General features: G+C 44.1%; 1 long non-coding RNA gene across 1 annotated transcript in view; it reads right to left on the bottom strand.

The window, feature by feature from the left end:
* The window catches only part of LOC137158625 (uncharacterized), a 42,667-nt gene extending 26,108 nt beyond the window's left edge, over positions 1-16,559 (bottom strand). The window contains exon 1 of the long non-coding RNA XR_010921465.1: positions 16,543-16,559. This is a non-coding gene — a long non-coding RNA (uncharacterized lncRNA). The remainder of the gene's footprint in view (positions 1-16,542) is intronic.
* Positions 16,560-17,546: the final 987 nt, after the last annotated feature.

Below are 17,546 nucleotides of genomic sequence, written 5' to 3'. Positions count from 1 at the left end.
ATTGTCACACCCCAGGTTGTGACAGTGGCTACCTGACACTAGTCAAAGATTGGTTTGGCCCCTGCTATAAATCAGACCAATCTGAGCCCCAGGGAGTTATTCAGGCAGTTTGGGATTGCTGGAGCATCCAAGCCATTTTTTCCTCTTCTTCTGCCCCTAGGCTGCCCACTGCTTCAGGGGCCAGAAGGAGGTAATGACGCAGCTGCTAAGGCATCTCTATGCCACTGGGGTCTTCTCCCACACAAGAATTCAATCTTCCACCAGCCAATTAAGTCACATTATGGCTGATTTGCACTGCCAGAGTGGTGGCAAGCTGCTGTAGTGGGAGTCAGAAGCTGGGCTCCTGGATTCAACTCTTCCCCAAAATAGCCATTTTAGCAAGTTACAGGAATGCCATACAGGGAGCTCCATGTGGCTTAAAAGCTCGTCTCTTTCACTAACAGAAGTAGGTCCAGTAAAAGATATTACCTCAACCACCTTGTCTCATATCTTGGGACTGTAGCCGGGACTGGTGGTCCCCCTCTGAGGAGGGCCCAGAGAGGGAGCCAGACCCACCCTAGCTGATAGAGCCCCCAAGGGGAAACCCTGACCAGAAGCAGGTGGGTGGGGCCAGGCCTTTAAAAGCCAGGCCTATCAGCTCAGTCAGAGGACAACGGCCAAGGGGGAAGGACGCTTCTCCTCCTGAGCTCCCAGCTAAGGCCGGGCCGGAGAACCACACTGAGAGGGAGCGGCCGGCCTTAACCCGAGCCTGGGGATCAGCGGAGGCCTCACCCAAGTTCCCCGCTGCCTGGGAGCTGGAGGGGGGCCCACCTGAGTACCCCACTGCCTGGGAGCTGGAGGGGGGCCCATCGGGGTTCCCTGCTGCCTGGGAGCCTGAGGAGAACCCCCCTGAGACACCTGCGGCCTGGGAGCCGGAGGCGGGCCCACCGGAGCAGTACAGAGCCTGGGACCCAGAGAACTTACCGGCCCTGCCCGCGGCCTGGGGGCCCGAGGACCTGGAAGAGCTGCCCTCTGAGGATGAGCCCATGGAGCTGCCAGAGCTGCCACCTGTGGATGAGGAGGGCCTAGTAGGACTACCACGCCCCAGAGGAGGCAGGTAGCGGGGGTTTCGGGGAGGAAGAAGCCCAGGGGTAGCCACAGGTTCGTGGCTGAGTCGGGCACAACCCGGGCGGCATGTTGCGGCAGGAGCCCTGCGGCAAACGCCTTTGCCACTGCAAGGGCCCTGGGCTGAGACGCAGTGGAGACGGGCGGGCCTGCGTCCCCCTCCCCTAACCACTCTGAGAGAGAGCCTCACCCGCCATACCGCTCCAGAGAGCGGCCTGCCTACCTGGCCAGCCCTGACTGGGGGCCTGGTGCTAAACTGCTTGCCCGGCAGACAGGCTCAAGACTGCTCCCGGTGGGAGATAGCCGGGAGGGGTGGTCCCCCTCTGAGGAGGGCCCAGAGAGGGAGATGCCTGGACGCTGCTCCCCGCTTCCAGGGGCACGTCCACAGGGACCAACGCAGTACAACAATACTGCATGTGCACAATTTACACACAACACATTCAAAAGCTTCCTTTCATTTTGAAGAATAAAAAAGTTGTAATTACAAGAGAATTTGCCAGAAATGGTTTTAGTAGCAGCAATGTTGGCCAAAAGAGAATTTCAAGAGCCTGAGGCAATCTTGGCACCCTCAGCCTACGCAGAGGTCAACACCACAGACATTTTTCCTTAACAATTCTGGCTCGTAATCCTGCAGGCTCCACATATCAGTCAGTGAGATTTGAGAATGCTCTCCATTTAGGATTGGAAAGGCTCAGTAGCAGCACAGAGAAACTCCAGAAATAAGCTGCCCAAGACTTCAACACAATCATGCTACGGGTTTTATTTTTAATTTGGAGAGGGGGAAAATGGCTGAGAAGAGGAGGAGAAAAAAAAAAAAGTGAGCCAGGGAGGGGACTGGCTCCAAGGTGAAGAATACTGATTCTTCTTTAAAATCATCCAGGAGGAGGATGTTGACTAGCCTCTCCATTCAGCCCCCCACACACCCGAGCCACCATCAGAGTGAAATCAACAACATTTTATATTTTGTTATTGGCATCACTGCTACTTTATGTAACTGAGAGAAAATGAAAATGCACAAAGGGCAGTTGGCTCTATTTAACATTTATTTCACTGTCTTCTGTTACATGCTTGCACACGAGGCCACTGTAGTTTATAAAGAATGACCCCCCCAAAAATACTCTCTATGAAACCCTCATAGCTCCCAATTATATAAAGTACTCTAATTACTAGAGGCCAAATTTTGCCCACTGAAATCAGTCGAGTTGCAGATACGTGTCAGGACAGAATTTGGCCCAATCGTATTAGTGGTACAGGCAGTGTCGACTGAGGCTGGGAGCTAGGACTGAGTTCTATTTTTGAAACTGCCACATTCTATGTGACCTTAACCAAGACATCTTACCTGTGGGCTTCTGTTCATCCAGCTGTGAAATGGGGTAGTAATATCTACCTACATCAGAGGAGTGTTTTAAGGCTAACTTGATAAGGCATGCATTCTCAAGAGTAGCCTCCAATTTTGATCAGTGTTGGCCCAAGCTACGGTCTGACCAGGCAACAGCCTAAATTGAAGGAGCTGCCAGATTATTTGGTGGAGGGTAATACGCAATTGACATGGAAATTCACATTGAAATTTGACATCCCTAAAAAGTTAAAGTTTCCTGGGTGCACACCTGATGCAATTATAATGTCTGCCCGGGGAGCAAGAATGGCTCGGGCCGGCCCTTATTTTGATTGCCTCCTTTTTAGGAGACCTAATTTTAAAAATACTGAAGGCCTGGTTTTCAGAGATGCTGGGAACCCACAGTCCTAACTGAAGTCAACAAAAGCTGGACTGCTTAAGGTCAATTGGCAGGTTGGGTGGGGTGGAGGGGAAGATAGGCCCTATGAGTCTAAAACTGAGCACCCAAAAATTAGACACTTACATGTTTAAGGTACTTGAGATCCTCATATGAAAAGTATTCCATAAGTGCAAAGTATTATGCTTACTCTGCTCACAGTTCTGTAGTTAATGCTGAGCTGAGTTTTGCAATTAAAGCAGGGATTCAACCACTGCTATGTATGAAGAATACAGCATACCTCCCTTAAAAATCACAGCATTTAATCTGACTGTTGAATTAATTTTCTGAGCATTTATAATTAAATTGGTTAGTTTACAAGTTAAAAATAATTAAAAGGGTCCTTTAAGAAATTTAGCACTAGCATCCAACCTTTTCTTGGCCCCAGATTTTCTTAGTAATAAATAGACACGTCAAACTTCCCTTATTAAAATTCACAGAAATTTTGAGCATAAAAATTACCAGTGTAGCCTTTAAAAAAAAACAAAAAAACCCAAAAAGATTGATTTTCCCTTCACAGCATAACTAGATCAGACAGAAGCCACACAAGAGAAATATCGTTGAGCTTTGTGATGAATTAGGGAAGATGCAGTGGGTGTCTGCCATATTAGCAATCTGTGCTCTAGTCTCACATGATGTAATCACTCAGAGGGGAAGAGGTCTCTCTCAGTAATAAGGGTGATGGCAGCAACAGCCACAGCATCCATTCTGCCTGTGTCCCATCCAGAGGTTCAGTTCAGTGCAACATGTTGAAGCACGGGTGGGAAGCACAGGTCACACCAACAGAATGTGCAGGGGATTTTACGCTCTACTGAGCAAGACAGATGGGAAAAGACTATTTTCAATCAGTTGTAACTCAGTCAATTCTAAATGGATTTTCCTGAGAGCAGCAAAAAGGCAGCTCTCTGACCCCAGGATTTCCCCCTACTAAACCATAGAAGTCTAGTACAGGAAGGGATCTCAACAGGCCATCCAGTCCAGTCCCCTGCACTCAAGACAGGGCTAAGCAATAACTAGACCATTCCTGACAGGTGTTTGTGTAACCTGCTCTTAAAAAAAACCTCCAGTGATGGAGATTCCACAACCTCCCTATGGAATTTATTCCAGTGCTTAACTACCCTGACAGTTAGGAAGAGCTGAATGGCCAGATTTCAAAGGTATTTAGGCACCTAAGGATGCAGATTGAAAAATCCCAGTAGGTGCCCATCTGCATCTTTTCATGCCTAAATACCTTAAAATAAATCTGATCCAAAGTGACTTGCCCAACACGACTTAGTGAGTCTTCTAATCCTAGCTGTGTCAACTCAGGAGAACCATTCTCAGCCCTGTACTCTTTGTGCATGTGTATTTAGCAATTCTGGAGTAAAAGTCCTTCACTGATTCAGATTCTCCAGCAATTAACCTCATTCATTCGTGCTTTTGCTTTACTCATTGTACTACTTTCCAGTCAGCTCTCTCTCATTTTATTTAATTTAATACAAGCATTTATTTGAGCAACATAACTAGCATGTGACACCAATGATTCTAGACATACAGGAGGATACAAGATTATCATCCTCAGAAACAAGCTCCTGTCCTAAAATGTTGAGTAGTTCCATGTATGCTGCTGTTAGACAGTTGAAGCATCTGATCCAGAGACATCTGAAATAATCTCTACATACACTTTGTAACTCTATACCTAAACCTGCTCATGCTGATGTCAACGGAAGCAGGATCAAGTCTTTTTTTCATGCCCTCCCTCCCACCAAGGCCAAGAAGGCAGAACAAGACATTAGTGTCACGCTGGCTGGATTGGGGGGTGGGGGCATTTGTTATATTATTTAACATCAGTGTATCAAACTCATAATAATTTATGTGAGATATGCCATGCCAGGTACTATTAGAAAGGTTATAATGTGCTAAGTAAGATGATAATGTTTATGTTCATGTGTTATGTGTGTAATGGAAGTTATATGTGTGTGGATATGTTTAAGATATCTGTATTTCAAATTGTGCTGTCTGGGTCACACCCCAGACAGGATGGCTGCAAAACAAAACCCTGCTTGATGGCCCATTAAGAAATTCACAGGTGCAAGGGGCCCAGACGGAGAAGCCAGGGATATACCTGATGAGTCACCAGGACTTGCTCATGTGACTCTGTACCCCATTTTGGTTCCTGTGAAATTCCACAAGCACCATGGCAAGGGCCAGAGGACATAAAAAGGCAGAGGTCTGGGATACATCTGGTCTTTAATCATGTTCAGCTTCAGCCACCTATATACCTCTGGATAAAGTCATCTGCAACTGAAGCTGTGAAACAAAGGACTGAGACCCATCCAGGTACTGGATGTATACCAGAGGGACTATACAAGCCTGCAAACTCCACAATTCTTCTAGAAACCTGATGTATATGGTTTCAAATCATTTCTATGTATCTGATTGCTTTAATCCTTTAACATTTCTTATTGTTTGTTCCTTTTTATAATAAACCTTTTGTTTTAGTTACTAAAGGATTGGCTGGCAGCGTGGTTATTTTGGGTAAGATCCAAACTTATATTGATGTGGTACTGTGGCTGACCCTTTGGGGTCAGGAGGAACCTTTTTGGTAAACAGCATAGAGTTAAATAACTGGTCTCTTTACTGGACCTAGTGGCTGATTGGGGCCAGAGACTGGAATGCAGTAAAGGGGCCTGTATGTATTTGTGTACTAGCTTCTTGATAACTGGTTTGGGGAATCAGAAGCCTAGTTTGTGGCTGGTTGGGAAGTCTGGCTTCAGTGGCACCCACCAGTGCTGGGAGAATCTGCTCTCCTTTTGCAGCCTTCCCTAACCTTGGCATTTTCAGGTGGCTACCCTGGGCACAGAAGGGTCACAATTAGTGTACAATATATATATGAACAGTGTCATCAGTAATTATATAATGCACTATTATAGCATTTTCCATTCAAAGGTATTATCATCCCCATGTAGCAAATGACAAAACAGAGAGAGAGATTAAAGACCTAATTTTTACATTTGGATGTCTAAAGTAGGCTACTCAAGCATACACGTCTTCATTCAAGTGCCTAAAATGACTATTTGCGCCTAACATTAGATGCCCAAGTTTGAAGTCTGGGCCCTAAATGACTTGTCTAAAGTGACCCAGCACATCAGATGCAAACTCAAAAAACACAAGTTAGATATCCTGACCTCAATTCTGTGCTTTAACCATAAGATCATCCTACATCTCTTAAAACCAATTATATCCTCTGAACTCACCTTTTTCTGTACTGCATTCAGTCTGTCAATCTGGAGATGGGTCTGACCCAAAACCCTCAACTTTAAGGAATTTAAAAATCTAGATCTCAGTTTTGTGCCATGGGCCCCATCTGTCATGACAAAGCAAGATTTCTTTTACAAGCTCATTTCTGCTCCTTCAGTTGCTAGTAGTTTGTTTTATAATCTTAATATCCTGCTTATTCTTATCCTGCTTTCTTTTTATTAGTCTGCTGTGATATCACTCTGCCTTGGAGCTTTTCCTGCTCTAGAGATGATGGAAATTTTAGGCAAGGAACAAAATGGTACAGTACCTCAGGAAGGCAGGATTAGCTTCCCATCCACCCAGTTTCCCATGTTTTATATTAATATTTATAGCGCTACTCAATAAAAAAAATCCACTCTTACCACAGCAACCCCTATACCACATGGTGCATATACTATTGACAAAAATAAAAGAATCCTTTAAAGAAATAAAAATCAGACCGTAATAGAGCATGTAAATTTGACAGTTGATATTTTCCAAGGAATGGGAAAACAAAATCAGCTTCAATAAAAGCTGATAAGCACAGCACTGGGTGTGGCAGTCTATAAAGAAGGAATTTGTATTTCAAGCTCTCCAAAATTTGGTGCTGTTGGGAAGCATGGGTTTGCTATTGCTCTTTAGAGAGCAAAGGGCTGACCATGAAAATATGGTCAGCTGGGAATCAGATTTTGAACTGGATGTTAGATTTCAGTTTGGACCTAATTCCACCACACATTTCTCCAGACACACCTATTTCTCCCTCCTCCCCATTTCTTATTGATTTATTAAAACATGTATTTAAAATAGAAACTTTGGGAAAGATCATGCCAGCCCATTCTCTTTTGTACCATTGGCTATTCTTGGATAAAGGCAAGGAAAGATGCTAATACAGTGATATGAACCTGTTCAGTCTACCAAAACCTGTCCGTCACATAAGAGCTAATCCCAATTAGTTTCCACTGTTCTACTTCTGAGGAGGGCCATTGCCCTATCATTTCATATTGTGGAGTATTTTGTAATAGTCTCTCTGAAAGATGAAGTCATAGTATATAGAATATCAAGTCTCCCCTGAAGCAATAGTTACACTCAAACATCATCTCACCCAACTGAAAGCTGCAAAGTCTAAGGCTATGGCTATACTAGAGTTTTCAGCGGCACAGCTGCATCACTGTAAGATCTCTAGTGTAGCCGCTCTAAGCCGATGAGAGAGCGCTCTCCCATCCACTTAATTAATCCATCCCCAACAAGCAGCAGTGGCTACTTTGGTGGGAGAAGCTCTCCTGCCAACATAGCGCTGTCCACTTTAGGTCGGTATAACTTATGGCACTCAGAGGGTGGCTTATTCACACCCCTGAGCAACATAAGTTATGCCACCATAAGTGGTGGTGTAGACCTAGCCTAAATCACACCAATTCCTTACCCATACAGGGCTTAGTCCTGCAAACAATTGCATATGTAAATATAGCTCAGTGGGTAAAGTTAGCCATGTGCATAATTGTTTCCAAGATGGGCCCAGAAGGAGCCAAGATTGCTCCCATAATCAGCAAGGCCAGACTGAATGCCATTATCTCTAAGAAGGATCACCCTAGGAGGATGAATGTTGATAAGGACATATTGATTGAGGGTTTGCTAACCTTTGAAGTGCTTGGGGGATGGTAGGGAGGATCTCTCTCTCCCGTTTCCCATTGGTAAATGTACAGGTACACAAAATAAAGGATTTTGCTAGCCACCAACATTTCTTCATTAGCCATTCCTACTTATTAGGAAATTCAGTTCAAAACCGGGAAGCTGGTACTGCTGCTACCAGTCACTGGCTTGCAGATAAAGAAATGATTATGTATCCTCTGCTTATATTCCTTTTAATTTCACAAGCACAAATAGGTATCTACTTCCAGATGAATATGAAGACATGTTTATGTAAAACCATGCCACACAATCTTGCTCTGTTTTAAAGGTACTGAATTATAAAAGGACAGTTCTTCCCTATAATTTGTATGGTGTGCGGATGTATGCAAATAGAGAGAGAATATTCTGCATTAGAATTCAGTCCCTCTAAAATAGCAACTAAGCCAGAGACAATAAGAGACAGCAGGCCAGCTTCCTGGCTAGGGTAACTCTAATGGCTTTAGAGGAGTTATACCAGGGATGAATTTGTCCCTGCATTATAACAATGAAGGGAGCTTCACCATGGCAGAACGATTAGTTGCACCCTGTCTTCATTTGCTGTTTTATTCTAGTCAAGGAAGAGCATTCAGTATGGTCTGGATATTTTTTCCCTCTACCTGCCAAAGGATAAAAATATTTCTCTTATTAGTAAAAGCCAATCACTTGGATCCCTAACGCAAGAGGAGCAAATAAGACAGATTTAAAAAAAAAAAAAAAAAAAAAAATCATGAATTATTGTTTTATACTGACTGGATCTTTATCTTCAATGCCACCTTTGCCAGCATGAATAAATATAAGAATAAGAAAACGTAGTCTTTGCAAACCACAGAATATACTGGATCCAATTTGTTCTTATTGATTTTTAATGACGTTTACAGGACACAAACACCACAAGAAGTGAGAGTATTTAAATAATATATTCAGCATGCTGCTTTCACTGCAAGTCTTTAGAAAAAGAGTTGAAGACTTTTCCAATCTTCTGTGTGCGTTAGCTGCCACTTCAGAGTGGCTGGCACAAAATAGCATTTACGATCAAACATGCTGCTTTTTATTTCCAGTATGGTCAGGGCACCTGGTGAACATTTTTGGTTACATCAGATAAGTCAGCATGAGCTCTGATAAATTAATGAGTAGGAACAAAAATTAAAACATGGCATGGGTGAAGAGAGAAATAAGATATCTGCTGTTACTACTGCATTCTCTTTGCAAAACTGTCAGTAGTGCTACATGCTTTATATTCCATTAAATATATTTTATGATTTTCTTTTGTTCAATCTGTTATATGCATCTGTCCAGAAATCAATGCACATGTTCAGGACATTGCAAAAATAAAAGTATTGAGTTAGTATGTTGACATTAAGTTATCTCATCCATCTGCTTAGATACTTATACTGTGCCTCAGCAACAGGGTAGCCAAGAAACATCAGCAACAAAAGGTGTGTGTTTGGTATATCCCAGGTCCTACTTGACAAAGGGAGCCTGGAGGGTTGTATGGAAGAAGGTCTAGCAAATTGAACTTCTGCTCAGATTTCTGAAACTCGTTTTTTTCAGACTCCGCCCTCCCTAGTTCATTTATCCCAAGTCACCCCCTTCCCACCAATTCATGGGCCCTCTATGTTACTCCTCAGACATCTCAACTGAAAGGCAGGCAAGGGAGGTAGCAGAAGAGTGGTGACAAAGGAACTTAGCATACCAGCAGAGTGGGGAGTTAGTACAGAAGGCAGTAAGGGAGGTAGCAGAAGAGGGGGCAAATGAAAAGGGCAGCTGGGCATTCCACTTCTGAATAGTTTAAGAAGCTCATTGGGGCCACCACTGTACATATGAAAAGGCTCATCAGAAGACCCTCACAACTATCCCATGCTCAGGAGGCTTACTAGTTCAGCAGACCCCAGTGAGCTAAAATAAGATCCTCAGAAGGATTATGGGGGATATTTTCAAAAGTGCCTAGGTCCCACTGAAAGTCATTTGCTTGGGCAAACATGAAAGTTTTATCCCACTGATCATATTGAGGCTTGTTTAGTGACCGACTCATCCATGACACAGAAGCCTCCCAAGAGCTGCATGTGATTCAGTGACTCTTCCAGAGCACCTAAGGCTCCTAGAGAGCCGGGACTGAGAACCAGGCTCACGATCTCAAGTCTCTCCAACTGGAGGGTCACAATGAACTTCTTAAAGCTTTTGGAGGGGTTTCCCAAAAAGTCTCAAGTGTTGTAGGTTGGGGAATTCTGTACATCTCTCAAGAGGCTTATTAGCTGCCTTATGAAGAGCATCTTAGGCCTTGCGGAGGGGGGGGGGGAAGAACCACAAGCCTCCTTGGACCCAGGATGAGTTGAGAAGCCCCAACTACCTAAAGTTTGCATGGCAAATGTTTACTGGAACTGACATTTAGCAGAACTCTGACTCTCACTGAGGGAAAATTAGAAGAACTTGGCTATCATCATAACCAGGATATACTAAAATAGTATTGTCGGCTAAACTAAATGATGCCTTACACTCAACTTGATAACATTTTTCCACTTGTTTCTTTGTCTGTTGGGATGCAACATAACTTCAATACCACATCCAATCAATTCCAAGATTTTACGGAATGTTCTAGGCACTGATGAGCCGAACCCAACCCTATTATTTTTGGTGAAAGAAAACCAAAGGGGTTTTAGCACATGCATAAGCTTTAACTAGGTTTGTAATTGTCTATAGATCAAAGGCCTTCTTGATAGCAACCACTCTGTTTTTCCATTGTAACTATACCCCCATTTTAGTTCTGCCCATTCTTGCAATGCAGTTTAAAATGTTAACTCCCTCTCAGACAGAGCAAAGAAATAATTGAAGTTACAAATAAAAAAGGGGTTTGAAAAACATGGGTAAGCGAAGATAGGAGCACACCTAAAGGAAACAGAGGACACACTGACTCTGGCATGAGGGAGGGAGTGGCAGGTGAAGTTGTAGGGAGGCCCTGAAATCAAGGGGGGTGAGAGGGTAACACACAGAGAGCTTGTGGAGGAGAACTGAGGAATGCAAGCAGCTCCTGCTGCATGCAATGCATTCAACCTGCAGAAGCAACCAAGCACATGACCCCCTGGTTTAGATCCAGTAAAAAAATTCTCAGAAAAATCCAAGCAAAAACTGGAGAATACAGGGGACCCAGCTCTTAAGCACCTCCTGTTGCTGCATCTGGTACTACAGCCTTTTCCTGCTCCTGCTGCCCCCTATAGGTTGTTGACCTCACTAGGCAGGTCTTCATTGCCTCAGCCCTCTGGCCAAGTCACACAGTCAATATGAATGAACCCCTTCCGGGGTAGCAAAGAGTTCGACAAACTGTCAGCCCTCACTAGGGTCTTCAGCCCCATCTATGAGCCCTTTATGTCCCGTCCTTCACTCAGGCTTCCCCACAGAGCCTTGTTCCTTTCTTGGAGCTTAGGCCACTTCACCAGTGGGCGAACCCAGGCCCACCATCTACTCCAGGTTTCAACCCAGAGACCCTATAAACAGCAGCCATGTACTGCATCCTTTGATGGGTTGCTGCTCTTCTCCCAGGTCCCTTAACCTTCAACCATTATCTTCAGGTTACAGTTCTCAGGTCCTTGTTCTCCCAAAGCCAGTAACAGCAGCCCCCCAAACTCCTTCCGCCAAAGCAGAACACCCTGCCTCACCCCTCTGCAGCTCCTTTTATTTGAACCTGCGGGACTCTGATTGGCTGTTTCCATGCTCCTTTCTAGGCAGGCCTGGAGGACCACCTTCATTGTTCTTTTCCCAGGGCAGAGCCAACATGCCAACTCTCGCAAATTCTGCAATTTCTAAGTAAACTTAAGCAGTGGCTGAAAACAATAAATTCCTGACCTTTGAGAGTTCTGCCCCAGATCATGAGTCAGGCTTAATTTTACTTAGAAAGTGCTGGGGCAACTGGTGCTCCCACTGTCAATCAGCCCTGGGGCTGACAGCAGGATCCCCTCCTCACTGGGTGAGAAGAGGCTTCCTCTGTCAGCCCCAGGTGGCCCGGGGCTCACCTTCCACCCTGGGAAGTGGGAGAGGGGACCCCACTGCAGCCCTCTAGGCCTGGGGAGAATGAAGAACCCTAAGAGGAACAGGTGTGGGGCTGGGAGGGCTGAACTATGGCATGGGGACTGCCAGGGGGTTGAAGTGAGGAGGGTGGAGGCTGATGGGGTGGGAAGGCTGTACTGATGGTGGGTTCTGAGCAGATGGGGTGAGTGCTGAGAGGGTGAACGGAGGGTTGATGAGGTGGGGGGCTGAACTGAAGGGAGACTGAACTGAGGGGGTTTGCATGGGGACAGAACTGATGGGGGACATGACTAATTGCTGGGCAGGAGGGGGCAGATGTGAGGGTGAGCACTCCTGCAGCAGGGGCCAAAGTCACCTTATCCAGTACATGTGGGAGTGGGCAACACTAATTGCCACATGCACACATGATGGGGATGGGCAGGGGGGAGTTCAAAAATCAAGAGACGGACCTAAAAACACTAATATTTTTTTAAAATCTCATGATTTTTGGTCTTTTGAAGTTGGACTGCAGGGCCTCCAGCAGGAGGCCACGAAGGGCCAGGGACAACCTGCCACAACATCTTATACTACAGAGATTATTAGAAGTTAACTGGAACTACAGGGGCATAACATGTCTGAAAAAAAAATCAGACCACTACCATGCATAAATATGGATTTAGATGCCCAATTTTAGCCACCCACAATTTGAAATTTTTGGCTTAACATTATACAGTTTCATTAAACTGATCCATAAAATTTAATTAAATTTAAATATTGGTATTTCCACACATCCAATAAAATGAATGAACATTATAACACAAGGAGAGAAAACCAAAATAAGGAATTGCAGATAGACTGAATTTGCAGCTTCAGAGGATTCATGCAGCTGTAGGACCAGGCCTACCTATTATTATAGAAATGAGGAAAGAAGTGACTTTTTGCAAAATCTGAGACGGCCTTTAGACACCATCTAATATTATTAGTACTTTGTTCTTATTTAATGCTTTTCAGACCACTTTACAAAGCTGAATATCTAGAAATCAACCAGCTCAGTAAATATTTTAAACTTAAGGACTGCTCTGAATGGGAATGTATTCCTTGTGAACCAAGAGCAACAACGAGGATGATGCTAGTGATACAGAGCCGTCTCGTGTGCTATCATCTTGTTTGACCTTGCCTGAAGGTGAGCTGGCCTCACATGATCTACATGGTTTAGCCAGTGTGTACTGATGTACTAGTTCTAAAAGGCAGCATTATTTGTAATGTGGGGAAGGACTAGAGTAGAGGTCTATACCATTTCTCTCCATCAGAGTTCTATTTTGTTTTATGAGCAACGATTCATACCTTCCTCCAGCATAGCCAGTTGATTATGAGAGGGGAAAAAAAAAAAACAAAAAACCTACATGCTCCCATCTCAGCCTGAATGATGCAAAGTGGCTAAGTGAGCCATTTCACTCCACTGAGAGAGGGAGTACTGCGGCTGGCATCACATGGTCCAACATTCAAGTCACTCATTGCTCTTCCTTTTGATTTTGCTGCAGGGGTTTTACTTCTTGAGCCAGATTCCTCACTCATACGGATGTAAATCAGGAGTCACTCAGCTGAAGTCTTTGTAGTTGCATTAGCATAAATTGACATCAAGTGAGAATTAGACCCATTATATCTGGAGCAAACATTGCAGGACTTGAATGCACCATGGGAAAAACTGAATCTGTACACGCTGCTAGGTCTTAGTGTATAGACTAAGGTCCAGATTAACACAGGGGCTTTGGGGGCTGCAGCCCAGGGCCTCAGGCTAAGGGAAGCCCCGCAAAAATAAATCCCCGCCCCTCCCCGTGACATAGGCCCAGTGCCCTGGCCAGGAGCTGCTCCTGGCCGCAAGCAGTGACCACTCACCCCTCTTGGCCCCACCCCTTCTCCCCCACATGACATGGGCCCAGCGCGAGTCCCACTCAAAATCATCTCATGTGTCACCTTTAGCATGGGTGCCATAGGTTGCTGCCCCCCCGTTCTACATGTTTTAAGACCGAAATGTAACCACAGAATGGCTTTATGTTAATGCTATTCTGAACTTGCCTTTTAATTAATAGCCTCAACACCATAACTGTGATCACGTTGTTTTAAATTAGGAAGAAGACTTGTATACAAGGGCCCCACATAATCTAATAGGCCCAGGCCCACAGGAGAGTTAATCTGGCCCTGGTGACATTTCCTTCAGCCAGCATTCAAATTTTATGTTTTTGTTGTGAAGTGCTCAAGCACCCACAGCTCAAAATAAATGGCAGTCACTCCACAAGGAGGGCACTCACTGGGTCTCCTCACTATCACAGCACCTCCCTCACTCCTGTACTTGCTGATCTTATAGCTACACCCTTGGGGGAATTATGGTATCTGCTGGCAGTTAACTTTGGAGGACCCACTACGAGTTTCCTTAAAAGAATATTGATAAGCATAATAGCATGTAGATATAAGGCTTCTAACACCTGTCCCAGGCAGCCAAATCCCAGTTTTGCCATGCAAGGTCTATCCATTCTGTGACAGTCTGCCTAATGGAGCTTTGTTCTTTCCTATCTAGTGCGACCAATTTTATTTGCAGGCGGCCCACCAAGCTTTTTTGTAGTGTAGGGAGAACGTGTAAGTAGGAGTTTCCTCCCTAGTGCAAGAGTGGAAAATCAATACCAAGCCACTTTCCACTCCAGTCCCACTGCAGAAGGCTAACATATGGCTTGCAAAGTGAGTTCAAGACTTCAATGCATCAGCTATCAGTTATATATCCTATGCAGAAGGAGAAATCGGCTACATAGCATATAGTAGCATACTAACAGTCACTAATTTTTATTGAAAAGAAACAGCTGACAAGCTAAAAATTCTTTCTACGCAGATCAAATAGAAGGTGGCACTGGTACACGGGTAGACTACACAGTTTGGCAGGATGTGGTGACAGTTCTTAACAGGTCATAATTGCACATAGAATCAACAGAAGCCATTTAAGGACATTTTCATTTATTCACTCCATGTTCCTTAAAATAATTTCAAGGTTAACCAGCAGCTATTCTTCCCATCTTGCTCAGCTCTTTCAAATTTAGAAGCCTCATTCAGAAGGAGGGAGTATATTTTTATAGCTATAACATGACAATGTTATTTATTAAGCATTCACTAGCCAAGGCACTCAAGGAGTCATATAACATAATAAACACCTGATTAAAAACACAGTAGAAACATAATTTTAAAAACAGATGCTTAAAACTCAAATAAAGCAATAAATATGACAACGCTGGTCAGACAAAATAAATAGCCCTTTTGCAATGGTAAATTTTTTTGGGGGGTTTTGGTTTAGAGGAGGGAGAGAGGAACTGAGACAGATGACAAGAGGAGAGGGAATTCCACACCCAAATGCTTTGCCACACCAAAGATAGGTACTAGCTGACCTTTTAGCAATATGTATCTCCACAAATTTACACTGTGCTATATAAAGCAAGTTTAGTGTCACACAGGTAAAAGGGTTTCTGGCCAGAAGAGCTGACCGTGTAAAGTCAAGTTAGGTTTTTAAGCTGAGGCTTGACAAAGCCCTGGCTGGGATGATATAGCTGAGGTTAGTCCTGCTTTGAGCAGGGGGTTGGACTAGATGATCACCTGAGGTCCCTTCCAACGCTAATATTCTATGATGAGATGAACAAGAAACATGCACAGAATGGAAGTCCCTCTTAGAGCTTGAACAATTCTTAGGAAAAAAAGGCATCTTCATAGGTTCTTGAAAGCGGAGATGGAAGAAGCTTAGTGGGGAAGTTATTTCAGGCAATGTGACAAAGTGTGGAGGTGAGATGGAGACAGAGCAGGCAATTAAGGATTCAAGCTTGGGCTAAGGGTTAGGACCAGGTAGGCTCAGAAAGGGAATTTTAAGGGCCAGGAGAAACAGCTTGATCATACAAAACATGGAAAGCCAATGCCGAAATTCAGGGATGGGAGAACATGTGATCAGAGGGAAAGATTATGAAACTTAAGGTGCAGTGGACGAACCCCTATAAAGCAGATGTTGACTGCATATACCAATAACATTAGGTGGCTCATACAGCTAGTTCCTAGACCACCACCTTCTCAACAGCTGGTGAAAATATATGGGATAGGGTCCCGGGTGATCAGAATTGCTCAAACTAGTGGCAGTCATGCTGCTTGCATCTTGCTCAGAATGCAGCAATGGAGATGCCCTGCTAGAGGATAACAACAATCCAACAACATAATGATGTGTGACTTCGCAACAGCAAGGCATGCCCTCAATGAGTCAGTGCTAGAGATGGCAATATAAAAAAAACTTAGGTTTTTAATTTCCAGCCTTTGTTCAATACATTAAAGCAGAGCTACTGAACCAAAAATGTTGTATAAAAATGATAACATTAAACAAGGTTTTCATAAAGTTCCATCTCTGCCTATTTGGCTGAGTGAAGTGAGGTGTGTCACACTGTCTGGAGTAGCTTACAACAGAGTGCGCCCACCTCAGGGCAGGCTGCCAAAAGCAGGGCAGACATCTCAAACTGGTGATGCATTCCATAATTAGATTTCACCAACTCAGTAACAAAGATGAACTCCTGGATCACTGTAACAGTCTTACCGTGGAGTCACAGACAGTTCCCATGGGCTCTCCAGTCTATATTGCTACCCAGGCAAGCTGGAGTTAGTGTTAAATGGTCACATACCCCAAAAATCACAAAATATTCAGGTTGCTTCTAGTCCCAAGAGACCAGTCACTTACCCCAGATCTCACACCAAAACCACCACATGTAGCCAATCCTGTAATAAACCAATGAAAGGTTTATTATCGAGGAAAAAGAAAGAAGGGCTATTTACAGGTTAAAGTAAGCAAGCATATATACACAACTGAGTTTCAAACACGATTCAAAAAGTGACAAAGATGCAGCACTCGGTCAGCATTGAATGTCTTTTAGGGCTTAACCCAGGTTGATCCTGGGATCTCTGCTTTTTGTTTCTTAGCTCCAGCCCTTGTGAGAATCCAAACAAAGAGATACAAAATATTTATGTTAGCTATTCTTATTTCCCCTCTTCCAGCATTTAAACCAATCGGATGAGGTCTTCTGCACATACCTCTCCGTGGGTGGATGGGGTAATCAAAGCTTTTGTCCTACAATGGCCCACTTAATTTTCGATAGTTCTCCTGGATGGGCAGGGGAGCACTCTTCCTGTCTGAATTCACAAGTTCAGAGCTGGCATTTTTACAATTATAAAAACAAACATTTTACCGTATCGCATGGAGCACAGACGTGGCAAGTGAGATTTAATGCATGTGACCATTGACAAGCATTTCATAGAATCTAAACACTATATACATTCTTATAAGACTAATGCCTATTTTGAACAAAGCTAACATACAGATGAGCTGGTTTGGTTTCCACCTAGGAGATGCTCAGTTCTTAACGAACACCGATGGCCTTGACCAGAGCTGACAATTGGTTACCAGTGTCACAAGGTGTTAACCTGAAGTCAATGGCATTTCCTCTGTCATGCCATTACTTTTGAAATCAATCAATTCCAAAACTTTGGGGAAATGTATCAATGGGCAGAACCCTATTGATTTGAGGGTGGGGGGGATGGGAAGAATCAGAAAACTCAAGAAGCCTGATTTCTTCAATTTAGTTGTTATTCTCTAAACTCTGGATATGGGAGTGAGACAGTGACATCAGGATTAGGATGCCAGAGAACTTCCTCCACCTTCAGCACCACATGGGCATTCTGTGCAAC

This window comes from Emydura macquarii, unplaced genomic scaffold (genome assembly GCF_026122565.2).
Source record: "Emydura macquarii macquarii isolate MOO-44397 ecotype Brisbane River unplaced genomic scaffold, CSIRO-AGI_Emac_v2 contig_1768, whole genome shotgun sequence".
NCBI classification, from domain to species: Eukaryota; Metazoa; Chordata; order Testudines; family Chelidae; genus Emydura; species Emydura macquarii.
The sequence above is the reverse complement of the archived record's forward strand: the minus strand, read 5'-3'. Positions and strand labels throughout refer to the sequence as shown.